Consider the following 18,362-nt stretch of genomic DNA (forward strand, 5'->3'; position numbering starts at 1 on the left):
GGTGAGTGTGTTGCCCCTGAGCTATCGTCCAGAGTGTTTCAAAGTGCAACTGAAGGCTCTGCGCCACTGTAAAAAGTCAGGTCAGGATACTGTAACAAAAGCAAAAAATGTGGGGGGTCCATAATTATGATGTGAAAGTTGCTTACAGAGATACTTTTCCTAAAACCCTGCAGATTACAAGGATGAGTAGAGGCTTAAGGGCCTACTCAGCCTTCACACTTCTACAAACGAGGAGCCAACAGAATCAAGAGGTTAAAACGGGCAGTTTAGAGATGGAGCTCCCTCGCCTTTTCTGCTAATGTGGGCCGAGGGAAGGCTATAATCTCAAGAGGGTTGTGGAAGTGATTTCAAATAAAGTAATGTCCAATCAAGGTTCTATAAAAATATATTTACTTCAGTTAAACACACCTCATGCAATAATAACTAAATAGAAAACACTACACTGAACCCACCCCTGAGGAAAGCACACAGAATAAGCAAAGATAGCAAGATGCAGCACTCTGAGTTATGAATCAGGGGTGAAAGGCAAGTAAAAGCCACAATGTTCTTTAAAAGTATATGTTCTTGATCCAAGCAGTGAACTGGCATCAAGCTTGGGCATATACAGTGGCTCAAAGCGGTTCGAAGGTGGCGTTTGAGTGACACAGGTCGGGGTCGAGCTGGTTCAAGTCATAGTTGTAATCTCTGGGTAGCATCTGTGAATGACTCGCTCGTTGTTCAAGCTAGGGGTCAGCAAAGCTTAGGTTCAGTGGTCCTGATGCTCCGGTGTGCGGTTCGATGGAGCAGCAGCTCAAGGTTGAGCTGGGTTAAGTCGTTTATGGAACAGCTGGTTCGCGTTGGCGAGTGACACTCCAGTGTTTCGAGTCTGGGTCCGGTGATAAGCAGTTGATTCGAGCTGAGCAGGTGACAGGCTCGGCAAGGCACGATGTGGCATCAAGCTGGTTCAAGATGCAAGCATGCTGGTTCAAAGAGTTCGGTTCAGTGCCAAAGGCAGCATCGGTGGCTCCTGTGGCTCAAATACATTGAACCTGGAGTGAATTGTCAATTGGTAATGTTTTTTACTTTATTTAAATTCACTATTATATATTTATAAATACAATTACACCCCCTATTAATATTGATAACTAAAATGGCACCGCTGTGCTACTTCAGTTAACCGTTTAATTTTTGAAGGAATACTTGTTAGAGGCGTAGAATGTTCTCCGAAAGCTCTGTGTGCATCGATAATGCTGTGAGGAAAGGACCTTATTTCAATTGGCCGTGTCAGCTGATGTCTATGTTACATGCCCTGTATTATTAATATGTGCGCACGCACGCGTCGAACTAGCAATGCGGAAATGGATGTGATCATCTCGGAGGCAAAGTGAAGTAGCGAACTGCCACAGTTGAATTCGGCGGAGCGGCACATTATGCAAGGTAACTAATAATATGCATGCAAACGTGGAGCTACTATCGGGTGACTGGCTGCGGATCGGGATCAGCGACTGGAGTGTCAAGATAAGTATCCATTGATATTTGCCATTGGATTCATTTCCCGACTGGGATCGATTTAAAAGTTTCACTCAAGAAGAAGAAATTCAGAAGCTTTAATGTTACGGTATTATTGGTCTGTAAGGCAGCAGATTGTGAAAGTAGACAGAATGCTGGATACTTTGGACATCAACATATGACTCCTTTAGTAATACACAACAAACACGCTATACGGAGCGGAGCACATAAATTATTGCTGCAATTAGCTACAGCAGCGCTTCACTTACCCGGATCTATTTGATTGAAGTTCCCTATTTTCATCGTTTGGAAATGTCTAAATATGGCTAACTTTGGCGATTGGTTGGGGAAAAGTGTTGTGTCATCCTTCACAATGCAAACACACAAGTGTATTTATAGAAATATCTAAATGGAAATATGACAAGAATGACTAATGTGGGGGTTACATACAAATTAATGGATGTGCAAGAATGAGGCATCAGATCTTAATTCTCCAGGTTGAATAACAGTGTCTATAATTCAAGTTTCACTTAATGATCATTAATTGTATGAAGGATAGATTCTGATGGGAGAGTATGGGTTGTGCAGTGGTGATTGATAGGACAGGTGTATGTGTAGGTGACTGGTTTAATTTAGGCTTGATGCTACTTATGGAGGCTTAACGTTTAGATAGCTATGGGATGGAATATAGTTGTACATAGTCATTCAAAGGCTTGATATATACTTGTTTTCTCTTTGTCTTTATATGTAGTCTAGTGGGGTTGGAGGTGTACATGTTTTTCTTTTCAAAGTTTGGAGTTGATATTGATGTTACAGGATGGGAAACATCGAAGTTTGGTGATGCCGTGTATTTGGAATTCTAGCTTGTAATTTTTGAAATACAGTGACATTTTTATTTGTGGGGTTGGTGCTCTGGTCGTTGGCTTTGGTTTATGGCTGGGGTATTTCGTGGCATGTTTGGTTACTTGAGTTATCGGTGCAATAATCAGGATATATTAAAGGGGGTAGGAGTTATGATTTAATATTGGTCGCTTCATATGGGGTTATGTATTTTATGATGTTGAAATAGAGTTTTAAGAATGTATTGGGAGGGGTGGTAGGGGTTTTTGTTTTTTTGTGTTTTATACGTGTTGGCGATCAACATTTTGTTGGTGAGGGGGGGTTTATGTTGTTATTTTGTTTTTTAGTTCTCCTATATTTTGTGGAATTTCACGTAACTAATATTTTTCAAGATATTTTGATGGAAAGGGATTTTCAGAAGAGGCAGGATATGAGCATGATATCTTGGAATGTTAATGGTTTGAATAATCTGAACAAACAACAAAAAGTTTACAACTATCTGTGTGACATGCAGTGTGATGTTTGTTTTTTACAAGAAACTCATCTGATGAGAGAGGAACTACAGAGTCTACAAAAACAATGGGTTGGTTGTTTGTATGGCTCATGCTATTCCTCTAAGTCGAGAGGAGTGGCAATATTGATTTGTAAAAGTGCACCCATTAAGATTTTAAAGTGCGCATCAGACAAAGAGGGCAGGATAATAATCTTGTTAGTGGATTTGCAGGGCTGCAAAGTGACATTATGCAACATATATGCACCTTCCATTGATGATGGTTCCTTTTTCAGGGAGTTTGCACAACAGATTAAGGATATGGATTCCCCAAATGTTATTCTAGAAGGGGATTTCAATTTGGTTATGGACACAAAATTGGACCGAAGTAATGGTGGGACTAACATCAGGAGAGATCCTCATTATAGATCTTTCCAATCATTATTGTCTGAGAATGATTTAAAAGATTGTTGCTGTCAGACACATCTGCAATTGAAAGAATTTATTTTTTATTCAAACTCACACTGTACATATTCACAAATTGATATGTTCCTCACAAGTGGAAAAATAACTGAACATTTTGTGGCAGGGGAAATTGGGAACATAGTGATTACAGATCATGCCCCTGTTTCCATGAGAATGAAACTTGACTTAGAAATCTGTAGGTCTTTCACTTGGTGGATGAACACCTCGATCTTACAAGATGAACAACTAGTTGATAAGATTAGGGATGAAGCGGAACACTTTGTGAAAGAGAACCTGACTGGGGAATTGGATAATAAGGTGGTTTGGGAAGCTTTTAAATGTACAATGAGGGGAATGGCCTTGGGATTGTCAAGTGGAAGGAGGAAAATGATAGAGATGCTAAATTGGAGTTTGGAAAAACGTATAAAAGAGGTGACTAATGCATTGGTGGAGAATCCAGCTAACTCAGATAAAAAGAGGGAGTTGTGTAACTTAAAAAGAGAAATTAACAGGATTATTAATGATCAGTTTTAGAAACAGTTATTTAGACTCAGGTGCTCCTACTTTGAACAAGGTGAAAAGAGTGATCGTTGGCTGGCACACAGACTTTGTGAACAACAGTCAGAAATGGCCATCACATCGATTCGTGGCTCTGATGGTAATGTTAGATTCAACCCTATGGAAATAAATAATATGTTTAGGGATTTATATTCACATTTATATCAAAATGAGTCGAGATCTTGCGTCATGGGGAATCTTTTTTTCAATCGCTAGAGATTCCACGAATATCTGATGAAGATAAAATGGCACTTGAAAAACCGATAACTCTAGAGGAAATTAAACTAGCAATTCACAACTTAAATACTGGGAAGACACCGGGTCCAGATGGGTTACCGGTGGAATTTTACAAGATTCTACCTGATTCTGTGCTTGATATGTTGAAGAACACATATGTTATGTCAAGAGAGAAGGGTCTCCTACCACCTTCCACTATTCATGCCACAATTTCTGTTTTTCTAAAAAAGGGAAAAGATGGTAATTCTCTGGCAAATTATCGCCCAATAAGTTTGTTAAACATTGATAATAAAATTCTAGCAAAGGTATTGGCGTTGAGAATCTCTCACCTGATGGAAGATCTAGTTCATGTGAATCAATCAGGTTTCGTTAAAAATCATAAAACCTCAAGTAATGTACAGAACATTTTACTTACACTGTGTAATGCTCACTTCTCATCTGAAGACGTATCAGCCTTTTCAGTTGATGCGGAAAAAGCATTTGACAGGGTGAATTGGAACTATCTTTTCTCGGTCCTGGAGAAAATGAATTTTGGAGAGGGTTTTGTTTCATGGGTACGCCTGCTATAAACTCTACCGACAGCTGATGTAAAAACGAATGGTCTGCGATCTAGGTCATTTACACTACAGAGAGGCACTAGACAGGGTTGCCCTTTGTCTCCTCTACTTTTTGTATTAGCAATTGAAACATTAGCAATTGCTTTAAGACAGAGTCAAGATTTGCAAGGCATTAGTATTCAAGGGGTAGTTCAAAATGTATGGTTTTATGCTGACGATCTTTTGCTGATTTTGATAAATGTAAACAATTCTATACCTGATTTGATGGAGATATTGAGTAATTTTTATAAAACATCAGGATACAAGATTAACTGTTCAAAGTCTGAAGTGATGCCTTTGACATTCATGTATGATACATTTTTTTATTACATCATGGGGTTTCCAATGGTGTGAGAAGAGATTGAGGTATCTTGGTGTATGGTTGACTCCGCAGATTGGGGATATGGTAGTTGAGAACATGGATGAGGTGTGTAAAGATCTGAAAATGTGTCTGGAGAGATGGTCATTGTTGAGATTATCACTATGGGGCAAAACAAATGCACTGAAAATGACTGCTACTCCGAGAATCAATTATATACTTAGTATGCTTCCTTTGGAAATAAAAACCTTGTATTGGAGGGAGTTGGACTTACTGATTCAATCTTTCATGTGGGATAAGAAACCCCCTAGATTACAGTTTTGGAAGCTTCAACTTCCAATGAATAAAGGTGGTCTAGTTTTGCCTAATTTCCGTGCCTATCATTTGGCCTTTACAAGTCAGTTTGTTGTGCCTTTTTTGTTATATGAACCCAATGAGTGGGTGGTTGCAGAGAAAGGGATGATGGGGCCACTTTTGCCGAGGGCAATTCTTACTCCGACAAACATTGTGAATAGAAGAAACCTTATAACTGAGTTTTTGCGGAAATGTTGAAAATCCGTTTATGAGTATTTGGGTTCAGATGCTTTACATTCTCCATGTCCATCAATATGGATGAATGCAGCGATGAAAGAAAAAGGGAAGGTGTTATTCTGGGTGGAGTGGTTTTTGGCTGGAGTGTGCTGGATTGGTGATTTATGGCAAAATGGGCAATGGATTTCAGGGGGCAGAAGTCTGTGAGCGGTGGAATATTGAAAATTATTCAGATTAGGATTACAGACGCTTGAAAAAAAGTATTGGAATTGTGAGGTGGAGGGATGATGTGAATTTGGAGGTTTTTACAGCTGGGAGAATGCCAGGGGAAGGAGGAATAGCAAGTAGAGTATACAAGCGAATGGTTTCTAAATACAAAGAAAATGTGAAAATAAGAGAAGAATGGAATCTTCGTTTGGGCTGTGATATTTCTGAGGAAAATTGGATGGAGATGTGTGAGAACGTCAAGAATTGTTCTATGAATTTGAGTGAAAGGTCGAGACAGATAAAAATACTGAATGGGGTTTATTGGAGTCACGAAAGAATGTTGAAAAGGGGAATGATAGATTCTGATGCATGCTGGAAATGTTTGTGTGATGTTGGTACGCTTGAACATATGTTCTGGTATTGTTCTAGAGTTCGGGGATTTTGGAAACTGTCATAGATTTGGATTTTAAGACAATGATTTTGGGAAGTAGTGATCTCCTGGAGGATCTTACAATGTCACAAAAGAAGTTCTTGTTCAGAGGGGCACTAACAGGGAAAAGGTTGATGCTTCTGGACTGGAAATCGCAAAAGATGCCAGAGTCATCTGATTGGATATCAGAAATGCACTCCATTGCAAATTTGGAAAATGTAATTTTTGCAAAACAAAGGAAATTACAACATTTTGAGAAAATATGGAGAACGTTTCTTGATATGTATTAGGTATAACTTTTATTTTAATCTGTGTATGAATTGTCATGTTTTTTGTAATGGAAGTTTAGTTTTTTTGTTAAATAATCATATATTTTACAGGCGTATTAAGGTATTGTGATTTGTTATATTTGGTATGTTAACTAACTTTTATAAATAAATAAATAAAAGATGCAAGCATGCTGGTTCAAAGAGTTCGGTTGAGTGCCAAAGGCAGCGCTGGTGGGTCCTGCAGCTCAAACACAGCGAACCTGGTTCAAACGCAGTTCCACTGGTTTGATGCGATGAAAACAGGGATCCTGGATGTCTTGGCTCTAAGGCTGCTGTAAATCCCATTCCAGGGTTCAAGGGTTTGTCTGGAAGAACCCTGTTTGTACTTTGCGCAATGAAAACTGTTACCAATACATGGCAACAAAGTCGAAAGACTAAGCGAAACAAATTTTCTCAGTACTGCCAGCCTGAAGGACGTGTCAGTTTCCCCCATAACAATGAGCGAAAGCCCAGTGGAGTGGTATGGTATTGTTTATTTATGAAGGGCCTATACACAGGCAAGTATGATATGATATGATTGGTTATTTCTAATGTGCTTGATACCCAGAGGCTTCTGAGCGTGGGATCGAACCTGTGTTGCTCCGTGTCGTCTTGCTTCCAAGGCGAGCGCGTTGCCTCTGAGCTTCCAGATTTTTTTAAAGTGCAACTGAAGGCTCTGCGCCACTGTAAAAAGTCAGGTCAGGATACTGTAACAAAAGCAAAAAATGTGGGGGGTCCATAATTATGGAAGGAAAGTTGCTTACAGAGAAACTTTTCCTAAAACCCTGCAGGATTACAAGGATGAGTAGAGGCTAAAGGGCCTACTCAGCCCTTACACTTCTACAAACCAGGAGCCAACAGAATCAAGAGGTTAAAACGGGCAGTTTAGAGATGGAGCTCCCTCACCTTTTCTGCTAATGTGGGCCGAGGGAAGGCTATACTCTCAAGAGGGTTGTGAAAGTGATTTCAAATAAAGTAATGTCCAATCAAGGTTCTATAAAAATATATTTACTTCAATTAAACACACCTCATGCAATAATAACTAAATAGAAAACACTATACTAAACCCACCCCCGAGGAAAGCACACAGAATAACCAAAGATAGCAAGATGCTGCACTCTGAGTTATGAATCAAGGGTGAAAGGCAAATATAAGCCACAATGTTCTTTAAAAGTATATGTTCCTGATCCAAGCAGTGAACTGGCATCAAGCTTGGGCCTATACAGTGGCTCAGAGTGGTTCGAAGGTGGAGTTTGAGTGACACAGGTCGAGGTCGTGCTGGTTCAAGTCATAGTTGTAATCTCTGGGTAGCGTCTGTGAATGACTCGCTCGTTGTTCAAGCTAAGGCTCAGCAAAGCTTACGATCAGTGGTCCTGATGCTCTGGTGTGCGGTTCGATGAAGCAGCAGCTCGAGGTTGAGCTGGGTTAAGTTGTTTATGTAACAGCTGGTTTGCGTCGGCGAGTGACACTCCAGTGTTTTAAGTCTGGGTCCGGTGATAAGCAGTTGATTCGAGCTGAGCAGGTGACAGGCTCTGCAAGGCAATATGTGGTGTCAAGTGGTTCAAGATGCAAGCATGCTGGTTCAAAGAGTTCGGTTGAGTGCCAAAGGCAGCATCGGTGGGTCATGTGGCTCAAATACAGTGAACCTGGTTCACAAGCAGTTCCACTGGTTTGATACGATGAAAACAGTGATCCTGGCTGTCTTGGCTCTCAGGGTGCTGTAAAACCCAATCCAGGGGTTCAAGGTGTAGATTGGACCTTGTTGTCGGGCTCTCAAATATGTGGAGGCTGGCACACAACTGCAGGGGTCTTTCAACACAGTGAGGTCCTGGGTACTGGTGTGGCTGGCAAAGAGGCAGCTCTTGTCCCAGCAGCAGTTCACCCCCACTGGTCCATGGGGATGGACAGGGAACAGAGTTTCCCTCTGCCCTGCACACTCAGTATTCACTTCACTGGTGGAGGACTTTGGAAAGATCAACTCTACCAACAGAAACCAATAAATTCTGTTTGTTCAAAAGTGAATCAAAGAAGGAGTGGGAGAGCCCTTTTTTTAAAGGTAAAATTGCACTGGTGATTGGACTAAAGCTACCTGCTTTAGTGGTCCAATCCCTGTTCTTAGAGCTAATGGGCTTTGCCTTCTGTCATCAGACCCACAATGCTTTGGACAATGCAGCAGGAAGGTCAGGATGGAGGGAGATAGGAGAGGAGAGGACAGGGATGGCATTGGAAGCCAAGAGAAAGATGAACTTATGGTCCTTAATAGTTAACATGTCATGCATTGAATGGGATGCAGAGTAACTCTTACAACAAATAATCAGACTCACTCAGGAAGCTGGCAAAGTCCAATTTACTGTTTTAATATCAATTGTATAAAACAGGGAGTTTCAAAGGATGTTGCACAGCACTTTGTCTCGAAGGATTTCATAAAAAAAGCATTCCTTTATAGCAAAAACTTGTCATTCAGATGTCATACTATGTGGCAAATAAGAAAAACCTACGGGGGATTGTGGTTTGCTCAAGGGGAATGTCTAAGTATACTTTCTATAAGGGGTTGGGTTGTGATTGGGTATCTACTGTCAGGTGGAAAACTCATGCCGTGCAAGTCATCTTCAACAATTATTAGATACATGGCTCATCATTGGCTGTCAAACTATAAGGCCCTTCCTTATATGGCCCTCTACAATTTGTTGACACGCTCGTGCCATGTCTGGAACATTCGGCTTTCTAGCAGCACATAAGCTTATACCAAGGTGCCTGAAGGTGAACTTGACTGTACCTCCCCACCCAATTAGCCCAACATCGATCATCGTCCATGCCTTCTGCCATGAAGATTGTCTTTGAACTTGGCCTTGCAGTGTACTCTTGTCTCTGGGAATATAAGGAAGTGAGGGCATGCTGATGTCATATTTCTAGAACTGGATGCCCAACTCGATTTTCATCCCCAGCTCACGTGAACGGAGACCGTACTTTGGCCTGGTTTGCAGAATTTGATTGTCTTAAATGAATAAAACTTGGCACTCATGGTGTTCTTTCTTGGACATTGAAAAGGAGAGATTCAGCTTCTCATTTTTGCTGCCTTTGAGAATAGATAACTGGCCTTGGCTTGCTCCAACTTTGATACCAGGCCAAACAGCTTCATCCTTTGAGTCTGCGATCTTCAGCTAATTCTTTGCTGCGACACACAGCTCTTGATCCTTCTTTCTCTGTGGGTTTGAACTTACTAAAGTTTGTGACACTGATGTCCAGCTTCTATATAATGGCAGCTTCTATAATCACTTAGTCTACTTGCGTTGCTGCATCTGTACATTGATTGAACGGCTTGCATTTTCTGCAGTGCGTCACACACACACAGGTGATCTTCTTTCCACATAGAAACGTTCACTCAGTTCCTTATTTCGTCATCTGTTTCTATAAGGTCCATACATCTTCTACTTCTTATCTTCTTAGTGCATCACTCTCCTCTCTTGTGATGTCACCAGCTTCTCTTTCTCTCATTTTCAAATTCCTTCGGGGACCTTTTTGAAGAGATTATCATCTCTTCAGTCATACATCTGGTATGGTTTCCTAATGGAGACCTTTTCTCGAAGATTCTCTGCGGAATAGTCACAACCGCTGGTGTCAAACATGGCACAATTTCAGGCATCCCGCAGACAGGCAATCGGGGGAAGGACTTCCTGCAGAGGCATTCGGCTGCTCCTCTACACTCCCCCCTCTGGTCGATTGATCAACCATTCCTTCATTGGTCTCCACATCTTGAAAGTTTCTCTTGAAGAAGTGCTTTGTTGTGTCCAGATTTTCATCACTCCCTTCAAGGAACCAGATGATTTGGTATGTTTATCCACACTCCAGGTCATATATTTGCACTGTCCATTCAGATTACAGTATACCCATCGTCCCATGTAGTTCTTGTGATTCTTTGGATTCAGGAACTTATTTCCCTCAATTGCTACGATGCTGGCTTTTATGTAGTCTCTGACTTCTTCATCAGTCAATTCCTTGGGTCTGAACCCTGATTCAACATCAATCATGATCTTTATTCCCACAGCTTTTTTGGCTGTTTTCCTGCACTGTGTAATTATTATCCTGATCACACAGAATCCAAACATCACCATTACTAAAACTGCTCCAAGAAACTTGAAGATGTTTGCCATCCACTGTGGAACCCATGAGAAGAACGATGCAAACCAACTGTCATCTGCAACACCCTCTGTCTCATCTTCCATCTTGTTGTGCAGGTTTGTCAGCAACGTTATGGCCTCCGTCAAGGTCCCATTTTCATCATCGTGAAATGATGTGAATGTGCAACATGATGGCCCGATTTTGGCAGAAACTTCTTCTTCCATCGCTGTGATCATATCTAGGACATATCTGTTCTGGAGGGTCATTAGTCGAATGGACGTCAATTCTTCCTTGATTGCCTTGAATCCTTTTATGGTGGTGTTGATTGTCTGAGGAAGCTCCCATCTGGTAATTTGCCACCATTAATTTAGCATTGGCCATTGTCTGGATCCCAGGCATAAAGATAGTCGTGAAGATTGAAGCAGTTTTGCTGAACAGCCTACGCTCATACAGGATAGCCTCAGATGCCTCTATTGACTTTGCTGAAAAGTAGTTCTCTCTCTTGCTTCGATTGAGAAATTTGAGCGATCTCCTTCTTAAATGGGCATCTGCTTTCAGAAATTGTCCAATGTTTAGGTCGCTCTGAGGAATTACTAATGCTGGAACATGGATAAGCACCAAGGAACACATCCCTCCCCAGTCCTTGGGGAGCTTCATGTAGGCTCTGGACCCACATGCCCAATAACGATCCATCAGTACTGCTGTCCCTTCCTTCATGCCTGGTACATCAATAATTCATCCACACTAGAGATTCTCTCCAACTTTCCTCGTACCAGCATTTCTGAAACATAAGGACGTGTCCTTCAGGGGTAGTATCTGCAATGGTACTCCCTTATCGTTGACCCATGTCAACAATCTTGCCATCTTTGGCCATTGATCCTTGCATTATTTTTCTGCATTTTTGCCACAACCTCTTCCCACTGTCCGGTTAACGCTGCTGCCTTGCACACATCCAGTCCATTAGCCCATCCTTTGAGAGTGAGTACTTTTCCTTTTAATTTGTAGTTGAGCTCTTTCCCAGCATTCTCGTATTTCCTTCCCATTCTTATCTTTGCATTGCAGCATCTTGTTTTCTTCAATCTTGATTCCTGCTCCATTTATTCCAGGCTGTTGATATTTTATTATTTGATGCCTTGTTTCTGGCTTCTCTCTTGTCTTTAAATCTTGCACATAATTGTCTTCTCTTTGAGATGTCGCCTTATTCATCCACACTATGGATGGTGTTCTGCCTTGGAACTGTCCTCTTGTCAGGTAAAGTGCACAATGTGTCAGGCAATGTGCTTATCTTACTGATATGTCTGTGGCTATGAACATTTTAGAGGTTCCCAAAGCATAAGGTATCAGGGAGCACACATAGCAACTCTCCTTAGACGTTCTCTCTCCCCCTTTTTCATGTGCTGGTACCACATTTTATTACCCATTGCACAGTCACTTAAAAAGGGGGTGGAACACGTGAAACAGGGAACAACAAGCATAAAAGTGGGTGTTATGTGGCAAGTACCACAGTAAAATACTCGCAGCGCCCACACGCACGCTAACAACGCGTATTCATGGAATCCAACAGGGCTCACCGGCTCAAGTAAAAAGATGCGCAAATTCGGAAACACGTCTGCCATGCGAAAGCAGGCGTAAAAGTCACCACACATGAAAACAATGCATAAAAAGGGCGTGCGGAAAAACCAATGCGCGTATATAGCTAGGATGAATGTTCAATTTCTTTCATAGCAGTGATTGTGGGACAACCCAGAACCAGCCTTTTTGGGATGCCTGATGACCAGGTCTATGCAAGGTATAGGTTTCTACCTAATATCATATTAGACCTGGTCAGGGAGTGGGAAGATGACCTCACATCACCCACCCTGTGCTCCCAAGCACTGAGCCCCTTGGAAAAGGTGCTCAATATACATCATTTTTTGCCCACTGGGTCATTTCAGCGGACAACTGCTATAGTTGGGGGCATTTCACAGTCCACGCAGTCAGGCTGCCCATACCAGGTGTTGGCTATCATGACTGCACGCCCCTCAGTCTGCAGGCACATATACATGCGCATAAGGCTTTCTGGGGCCTGGGTCCAAAATACCTTCAACTATCCTTCCGTAAATACCTCCCCTCTTGAGCCCTTCGCTCCTTCACCTCTAACTCCCTCAGGGTCAGTCATTTTTCAAAGAAACGAGCTGGGGGTATATCTCTGTCTTCAGCTAGAGCATCCCTTTGGAACTGCCTGCCTGCCACCTTGAAACTTGAGGAGAACCATCTACGGTTCCGGGACCTCCTCAAGACCTTCCTCTTCGCCTCTGCCTTTGCCACTCTTCCCTCCTGCTGATCTGCTTTCTCTCTCAGCACTGTTGCACCCGGCCACCCTCTGTCCTTCGGGTCCAGGTACCTGCTCACCCTGCCACCCTCCTGCACTGCATCCTGGCCACCCCTTGCACTGGGGCCTGTATCTTTACCCATACAGTCCCCCCCATTCTTCTTCTGCACTTATCAGATACACCCTATCTGACTAACCTTTCACCTTGCCATTCACAGGGTTTGCTATCACTGTTTCTGATCACCATATTTATTTATTTATTTACCTCTTATCTTGTTTTCTCCTATGCTCTGCACTTTCCAATTTCTCCCTCCTCCCATGCACTTTCCCCTTTTTCCCTTCCCCATGTACTTGCGCATTCTCAATGTCACTGAGCCTAGTAAGATCGTTGTTTTTGTTTTCTCCCCTGTTCCCCTCCCTTTGCCTGGTCACGCTCTGAAACACCTGTGTCCGAGCGCGATATAAATAAAATATCATATCATATCATAACATAACACCCGCAGAAAGACAGGCCGTGGTTTACGGGGTGGTACACTTCCCTAAAGTGCTTGGTGCCATTGATTGCACCCATGTGGCCCTACGTCCACCTTGGCCCACAGAGCACATCTATCGCAATCGCAAGCACTGGCATTCCATCAATGTGCAGGTTCTATGTGATGCCAGGGAATCATTACCTCTGTATATGCTAACTATCCAGGGGCCACCCATGATAGTTTCATATTCAGAATGTCACCCCTACACCGGGCCCTGGAAGCTGGGAGGCATGGCAACACATGGCTCATTGGTGAGTACAAATGGCCCTGCAAATGCATGCATGTCTCACACAGACAGAACCACACCACTGACAAACCATCTCACGTCCACAGGGGACAGTGCCTACCTTCTGAGCACCTACATGATGACGCCAATACAGAACCCCACCACACCACCACTGGTAAGATACAACGCAGCCCATATTTCAGCTAGGGCCATGATGGAGGGCACATTCAGAGTGCTAAAGTCACGCTTCCGCTCCCTTGACCACTCTGGTGGTGAACTACTATTTGCACCACCGGTAGTGTGCAGGATCATTGTGGCAGCATGTGTCCTTCACAACGTTGCAACACGGCATGGTGTACCGGTAGACATGGTGGTGCCTCCCCAACCACATGCACGGCGGCTGCTCATGGAAGGGGAAAGGGCACGTGGCGAGGCTGTCCGTACCCAGCTGGTGGCACAATTGTTCACCTAAAATCCAACCCTTGTGGAGTGCACACAGGAGGTGACAAACGATGATGACAAATGCACTTTCATCTGTCCAAACCTTACCACCCTGAGAATGTGTCAGAAGCTCTCTGAGATGTCAATGTGCCCTTGGGTTGTAGTAATATGGCAAACAGTGCATGTGCCACAAAGAGAATCATAGAGCGGCCCATCACAATGCTTGTACACTTGTCAATTGTGAACACGGCTGCTGCCAATGACTGTTTGCAAGGAAAGTGTCCTTTCATAACCAGGTCTAAAATCCCACTGTAATATGCTAAAGGTTTGTACCCCAATGTGGTCCTTCGTGTAAGCACTGCTGTCATGACTGTCCCATTTGTATGCGAGAATAAGTAAAACTCCTCAGCATAATTGGGAATCACCAAAACAGGAGCTGTACAAATTGCTTTTTTCAACTCCTCAAATCCTTCCTCTATTTCCTCAGTCCATTCTATTGTAACCTTGCCCACTTGTGCCTTCTTTAAAGCTTGCAAAAGGGGTCATGTTTATGAACTGTAGTCAAACACCCAGGCTCTGACATAATTGCGTAGTCCCAGAAACTGTTGCATCTGTTTTACCGTCTGTGGTTTGTGGTTTCCATAATTGCCTCAGCCCTTTCATGTGTCACCTTTTCCCCTTGTGTGAAATCAACTGTCCTATGTATAACACCTCTTCCTTACAGTACTGCAGTTTTCCTTGTCTACCTTGTATCCCTTGTCTGCTAGGATAGTCATCAGCTGAATCGAGTCTTGTCTGCACTCATCTTCTGTAGTGCTACAAATTAAAATGTCACCTACGTACTGCTGTCTCACCGTACTTTTCAAATCAACATTGCCTAAATCCATCTGTAGGACTCTGTTAAAGATCGATGGAGACTCACAGTACCCTTAAGGCAAATGAGTATGTTTCAGTTGAGTCTGGTGGAACGTAAATGAAGTCAAGTCTTATACACTGCAGTATTACACGATGATTCTGATGGCACAAGAATGCCTTGTTTCATCAGTGCTAAAATTGTCTTGAATATACCCTCATCGGCCACTCGAGACATGGGCTACTGCCTTGCTTGAGGTAAAATCGACCCTGGCCTCAACTTTTTTTTGATTTCCCCTATCCCTTTTAACAGACCTACGTCATAAGGGCCCGTTGTCCAAAGGATGCATGGTAACTTGTCCAAGTCTTCTTAAAAAATGCTGGACGCTCTTGCATTATTGCCATTTGCTGTAGGACCTCGCTCTTATCTATTTGTATCCAGTATGTGATGCTCATAAAGATCACCACCTCGTCGTCTGTTTGGTCTTTTCTAAACATGTCATCATCAGTGATCTCAGTCAATCTGTACCCTTCTTCGAGAGCTATCAGTGACCTCCATGGTCTACCCTCATCATCTGTTCCTTCGATCATTGCCATTTCCCTTCATACTATAGCTGTTTCTAACTCTAGAGGGATAGTCTGTCCCGCCTCTTCGTCCATAGGTATCTGTGGTCTAAACAAAAATTCTTCAGGTATCCTCACAGTCTTCCCCAGTAAGCCAGGCAGCCATGTCAGTAGAATGCTCACCCCATACAGGAAAACCTATGGCTCTACTGGTACTCCTCGCAGAGCCACTTGCCCTGTGAACGCCAGTAGAAACTCACCCACATTTAAATAGTGTATTCCTGGAGTGGAACACACTATTCCTTTGTCAGGAAATGAAATCGTCATGTTAGGTTTTGTCAACAAATCTCTTCCCAATATGTTAACTGGTGTCTGTCATGAATACAACAAAGGACCAGACATGTCACACTCTCCTATAGAGACTGGTAAGCTATCAGTAAAAGGAACTCGACTCGTAGCTCCAGAGAACCCTTGAGCATTCATGGCAATTCCAGACATTGGATACTTTCCCTCTCATATACATGAACGGGTAGCCCCAGGATCTATTAGAAAAGAAAAAGATTTGCCTACTATCGTCACATCAACCCTTGGTTCCTCTTGGGGGTCTGGTGTCACTGATAGTACTGAACAAATCAAGTCACCCTGTGAGCTGTCCTATTGTGGATACATGCATACCCCTGTACCTGTGAAAGGATTCCCTCACACTACAGTGGCACCTCCTCTTCTGGGTGTCAACACTTGTCCTGTGTTTGCATATTGTTGTGTCTGTATGGGGGCGTGTTGCGACTGCCCTTGCAGTGGATTCATTTGCACTTGCTCTGGTTGCGATGTCTGTTGCACTTGCGGTGCTTGCATCTGATATACTGTCAGATCTTGGGCAAACCCATCCCTAGTTTGTGTGCTTTATGGTGGAGGATAGGCTGTTGCCCCTCTTGTGAATTGGCCCTTCTGTACATTCCCTCGGCTCCCACATATGCGTGCAATGTGTCCTGTCATCCCACAAGTCCAACATACAGGGGGTGCTCATCTAACAAGTCCTCCTTGGTTAAATCCTCCATGTGCATTCTGATTCTCACTCTGTGCATTCTGAAACCCACCTTCATTGTTTTGGAATCCACTCCTTCCTCTATAGCCCATACCTCTGCCTTGTGGCATGAACCCATTCCCTCATTGGTCCATCAGGCGCTGATTATTCACCTGCGATGTACCCACTGTCTGCTACATCCCCAATCCTTCTCCACTTGTCAATACGGCCCCTTCTATGGCGTATTTTGACAATTTCTTCTGAACTCACTTGGCTTCCTCAATCTTTCTGGCCTCATCTCTCTTCTTATTCTTCTCCTGAAATAGCCGACAGTGATGCACTATTGTCAATTGTATCTCAGCCCATGCTTTGGCTTCCATTCCCACCTGTTCCTTAATTTTTCTCTGTACTGGCTCGGGCAACCCCTGACATAAAATGTGGTAAAATAATGGCACCGTTTTTTCCCATGGCTCCTTCGTTTCAAGTTGCCACCGCTCTTGAAAATCCTGAATGTAAGCAATAGGGCCTGCATCTTCCTTCATCTTACGTGTCATAATTGCGCCCATGTCTGATGTATCAGGATACTGCACCCTGAGAGCCCTCCACACGGCTGCTCTGAAATAATTAAACGGTGCTCCGTCATGCGCTGTGTTTTGTACTGTCACACACTAATAACCTGCTCTCCTCTATATATCATCAGCTCTCTCTCCAATAATGGCTGCCAAGAGACACTTAATGTCCCTATGGCCAATGTGTTTCCTCATGTCATCTTTTCTAACTCATTTATCCATTTCCCAGCGCCCGATATAAACCCCAGAAGCTTGCTTGCACCTTAAATTATCCTTGTCCATCTGCGGCCATGGAATATACTGCAGTCTTGCTCCCCCTTTTTCCAGTAAGGGAAACTGTGTAAACCCTAACCGGCAATCTGCTCCCATCATGAATCTATCCATAGCAGGGACGATCGTTCCTGACCGTCTCCTTGAGGGTAGTGATATTAATCTGCTTTAAAGGGTGATTCTCCCTTTTCACTATACGATAGACTTCGGGGACATTCTGGATATGCTATGGGATCTGGCGTCCTATCCTTGGGTTGCTCCAAATCCGACCATCTTACTTCTTTGTCTATCTGTAGGCTGCCTTTGGGGGTCCATGCTCTTCCTTCCTCTCCCCCAAGGAAAGATTTTCTGTTTTCGTCTGACATATCGAGTCCCCAACTAGTGTGACTCTCATCTCTTTCACCCCTATCTAAGTTCAGTCTGCTTAAGGACAAGGCTCTGCTCAAGAATTAATGGATTTTCTTCTTCAATTTGCGACTGACATGCTAGGGCTTGATCTCCCTTTCCTCGGCTTCCATAGTTGCTGCTTCCCTTCAATTCTTGATAGGCCTTATCAATCCTATCCCCAATGATTCCTATATCAAAGTTTTCCTCTTCTAATGCTACTCTAGATGGCCCTGGCATTGCTTCCTTTATCGGAAAGAAACTCTTCTATTCCGTCCCATAATATTGCTTGACTTGGCCCTATTGGCTCCTTTCGAATAAGGCTATACTCAGAATCCTGCTGTCTCCTTTATCATTCTAATTCTTCATCTAGTTCTCTTTGTTTTCTCACCTCCCATCAAATTCTATCTTACTCCTGCTATCGTTCTTCCCTTCTCACTCCTTCCCTTCGTTCCTCCTCTTCTTTTCCTCTCTCTATTCTTTTGTCCCTTCATTTCTGCACTTCCTCCTCTTCTCTCTTCCTTTCTCTTCTATCCCTGTCTTCCATCGTTCTGTCTATTATCATATTTTCTTTGCTCTTCTGCTCTTCTTTCTTTTGTT

This window comes from Ambystoma mexicanum, chromosome 10, assembly GCF_040938575.1.
Source record: "Ambystoma mexicanum isolate Mex_15411 chromosome 10, UKY_AmexF1_1, whole genome shotgun sequence".
NCBI lineage: Eukaryota > Metazoa > Chordata > Amphibia > Caudata > Ambystomatidae > Ambystoma > Ambystoma mexicanum.